Source organism: Zingiber officinale, chromosome 7A (assembly GCF_018446385.1).
Source record: "Zingiber officinale cultivar Zhangliang chromosome 7A, Zo_v1.1, whole genome shotgun sequence".
NCBI lineage: Eukaryota > Viridiplantae > Streptophyta > Magnoliopsida > Zingiberales > Zingiberaceae > Zingiber > Zingiber officinale.
The window spans coordinates 11,025,484-11,029,964 of NC_055998.1; positions in this window are offsets into that span (position 1 = coordinate 11,025,484).

Below are 4,481 nucleotides of genomic sequence, written 5' to 3' on the forward strand. Positions count from 1 at the left end.
CTGTGGAAATTCTGCACTGAACGCCATACAAATAATGTCGCCAGAGTTTTAGTGCAAAGACCACAGCTGCCAGCTCAAGATCATGAGTGGGGTAGTTCTTTTCATAATCTTTGAGTTGTCTGGAAGCATAAGCTATCACTTTTCCTTCCTGCATGAGTACAGCTCCTAAGCCCATCTTGGAAGCATCACTGTAGATGTCAAAACTCTTGTCACTTTCTGGAACTGTCAGGATAGGAGCACTGGTCAGTCTCTTCTTAAGCTCTTGGAAACTCTACTAACATTTATCTGACCATTCAAACTTCCTGTTCTTTCTGGTGAGGGCTGTTAGTGGAGAGGCTATCCTGGAAAAGTCCTCCATGAATTTCCTGTAGTACCCAGCTAAACCAAGGAAGCTTCTTATCTCCCTGGCTTTCTTGGGTCTGCTCCAGTTGTTGACTGCTTTTATTTTAGCTGGATCCACTTGAATACCTTCTTTGGAAATTATGTGACCTAGAAATGTCACCCGATCTAACCAGAACTCGCACTTTGAGAATTTAGCGTAAAGCTGTTTTTGCTGAAGAGTCTGCAGTACTATCCTCAAGTGCGTGTCATGCTCCTCTGGGGTTCTGGAATAGACTAGAATGTCGTCGATGAACACAATGACAAATTTGTCAAGGTATTCTCTGAACACTATGTTCATCAGGTCCATGAAAACTGCAGGTGCATTAGTCACACCAAAAGGCATGACTACGAACTCGTAGTGTCCGTATCTGGTCCTGAAAGCCGTTCTGGGTATATCCTTTTCCTTCACTTTCAACTGATGGTACCCAGAGCGCAGGTCTATCTTGGAGAACACTGTTGCCCCTCTCAACTGATCAAATAATTCGTCAATTCTGGGAAGTGGATACTTGTTCTTGATGGTCACTTAATTCAGAGCCCTATAATCTATGCACATCCGCATAGATCCATCCTTCTTCTTGACAAACAACACAGGAGCTCCCCAAGGTGAGTGACTAGGGCGGATGAAGCCTTTGTCAAGTAGCTCCTGAAGTTGCTCTTGTAACTCTTTTAGCTCTGCAGGAGACATGCAGTATGGAGCTTTTGAAATTGGACCGGTACCAGGAACCAGTTCAATCTCAAACTCCACTTCTCTGTTGGGAGGTAGTCCAGGTAGCTCTTCTGGGAATACCTCTGGATACTCACAGACTACCCGAACTTCCTCCTGCTTGGGTCTTTCTTGTTCTTCTGTACTCACAATGTGCGCAAGAAAACCAGCACACCCTTTAGCTAACATCTGGTGAGCTGTGAGAGAAGAAAGGAACTTCTGGGTCTTCCTCTTTGGCACCCCTGTGAACTCAAAGGATGGTTCACCTTCTGGACTAAAGATCACTTTCCTTTTGCGGCAGTCCACTGAAGCACTGTACTTGCTGAGGAAATCTATACCCAAAATGATATCGAAATCCTGCATGGCGAGGACTACCAGATTTACACATAGCTCACGGTCTGAAATTCTGACTAGTACAGCCCGAAGCCACTGGTTGGATTCCATGACTTCCCCAGAAGGTAGGGTCGTCAGGAACTTGGAGTTCATGTTTTCTGTAGGTACCTGTAATTCTTTGGCAAAAGGTACTGATACAAAAGAATGGGTCGCTCCAGTATCAAATAGTGCAGTAGCTGAATGCTGAAAAATAACTACTTGACCTGTTACGACCGTCGAGGCACTAGCAGCTTCTTCTTTGGTGAGGGAGAACACTCTGGCACTAGCTGGAACTGGTGGGGCTTCCAACCTTCCTTGACTGATCTGAGGTCCTTCCAGAGTTGCAGGCATATAATGTAGCTGAGGTTTGTCTCCATGTTGTATTGGTTGTGGCTGAGATGCTTTGAACTTGTTAGGACAATATTTTGCCATGTGTCCTTCCTGACCACAGGAATAACATCCCGTCTTACCCAAAAGACAGGCTCCTGGATGGGTTCTCCCACATTTAGAACAGAGAGGGTACTTGGTCTGCTTATTTGCTGGTCCTCCTTTCTGGTTACCTCCTGAGTTCCACTGCTTTCTTTTGTTACCCTTGCCTTTCCAGTTCTGCCTGTTTGCCTGAGGTTTCTGACTCCCAGCTGTCTTATCTTCGATCTTGACTGGCTTATGCTGCGCTCGTTGTACCCTGATGCTATCCAGATAGTGCTCAGCCACTAATGCTCTGTTGACCAGCTCTTCGCCAGTCTGAGGCTAGTGAGCTCCACTACTCACATTAAGTGCTATCACTGGCCTTAGCATCCTGAGCATCAGTCTGACTCGTTCCTTCTCCGTGCTTACTAGCTCTGGGCAGAGACGAGCTAGCCTATTGAATTTCTTTACTACTTCTTCCACTGACAGGTCACCTTGTCTGAATTCTATGAACTCCTCAAAATGCTTATTGGTGATCCGCTGACGGAAGAATTCTTCATAAAACTCTACTTCAAAGTCAGCCCAGCACATCTGATTGACTGCTCTCTTGCTTTTAACTCTCTCCCACCACATACGAGCATCTCCAGATAGGCAAAATGAAGCACACTTGACCTTCTCGACTTCTGGCCAGTCAAGAAACTCCATGGTGCTCTCCAGTGTCTTAAACCAAGCCTGAGCATCCCAGGGCTCAGTCGTGCCTGAGAAACTTTCTGGTTTCAGTTTTAGCCATTGTATCAGGTAAGCTTATTGTCTTCTAGGTGCTGTGGGAACTTCCAGGGTGGCTGGTGGAACCTCAATCACCACTGGAGTCTCCATATTGATCGTTGGAGGAGTGGGAGGGACTGGCTGCTGATTCGCCATCAGATTGACGATCACTTGCTGTTGCTCTGCTACCTGTCTCTGGAGTTGAGCAACAACTTCAGAGAGATTTGGTTCAGTTGCTCCTGGCCCTTCATTATCCTGAGCCTGGTCCTCAGTACTAGCGGTACGGGGGCGTCCTCTTCTTGATATCTAATTATGCAAAGAAAAGAAAGACATGATATATTCTCTATCCTTTCTAAACATAATCCTTTCTAAACATACATATGTATGAATAAAGAGAAACAAAACTTCTATCTTACTAAAGCGCATATAAGCAATTACTCTATACTGCAAATAATAAAGAAAGCATAAAAGGAAAACTTAAATACTTTCTTACTTGAAGACGGCAAGGTTGGTGCTGATGTGTGATGCTGGAGAATGGGAACTTGGCTCTAATACCAACTGTAACGACCCACCTTCTACACTACTACTACTACTCTAAAGGTGGACGTTACCTAACTACTAACTCTACTTAACCGGTATGCTACTTAACTACAAGAAATCCCTACCGAAAAATTTTGACAGAGTTTCCCCTGTACCGGTGACCAAATCAACAATACAAACAGTGTATACTCATCCACAGGCGGCTGGAACATATAATTACACAACCACACAGTATAATAACTCAATAAGAAGAAGGAAACTACTCTAGCAATAGTAAACAGATAGTACTCCAACGATAAAACATAACAAGCTACAAGTGCGGAATAGACTCAATTACAATCTCAACTTCATTATAGCATTAAGGAGAAAAGAAAAGGAAACTCTAAACAGGTAAGTTTTAACAACTCCTTAGCAAACTCTTGATCTCTCCATAGTCCAGCCATCACACACCTTCATAACTACCACCTTGTCGCCTTCCTTTCATACTTTAGCTTTTCCTTTATCTGCAGTAGGAGGAAATGCAGTCTATAAGCATAAAGCTTAGTGAGCGCTATCTAACTCACAAAAACTCAATATGCATGTATATAAATAAAAACATGCTAAAACTGAATGCTAACATGTAAAGCTACTCCTAATCTCACTTGGTTACCAGGATTCATAAACTCTAATACTTAAGCCTGGAGGTTTAGAGTTCAAATCCTGGGGGAGGCAAAAATCCACTGCCAGGGGTGAAAAGTCCTAGTGAGTAACAGCACGGCCAAAGGGTCTTCGGTTGACGACATGAGAGGTCGCCAAATGGGCCGACGACATAAGGGCCGCCAGTTGGGCCACCACAAGGGCCGCCCAAGAGGCCAAAGGGCCGGGTCATTACATCTTTAGTGTTTAAAATGTGAACTTTACATCCAAACACTTTTAAATAGTTCAAGTTGGGAATTTAATTATAATATATTTCATAGGGGGTTTTATTGTGTAATTTGTTAATCAGAATTCTATTTTGAATGTAGTTTGCTGTATTTATAACTTCAACCCAGAATTGTTGATTTAAGTTGTACTCATTTAGCATGGTTCTAGCGGCCTCTTGTAGGGTTCTATTTTACGTTCCACCAAATCATTCTGTTGGGGAGTTCTAGGGCAAGAAAAATCATGTTTTTATCCATTTATTTTACAAAATTGGGTAAACCTATGATTTTCAAATTCACCCCCATGATCACTTCTTATCCTTTTAATTTTGGTATCTTTTTCATTTTCTGTTAACTTGCAAAAATTATTAAATGCATCAAATGTTTCATCTTTTGTTTTTAGAAACTTTATC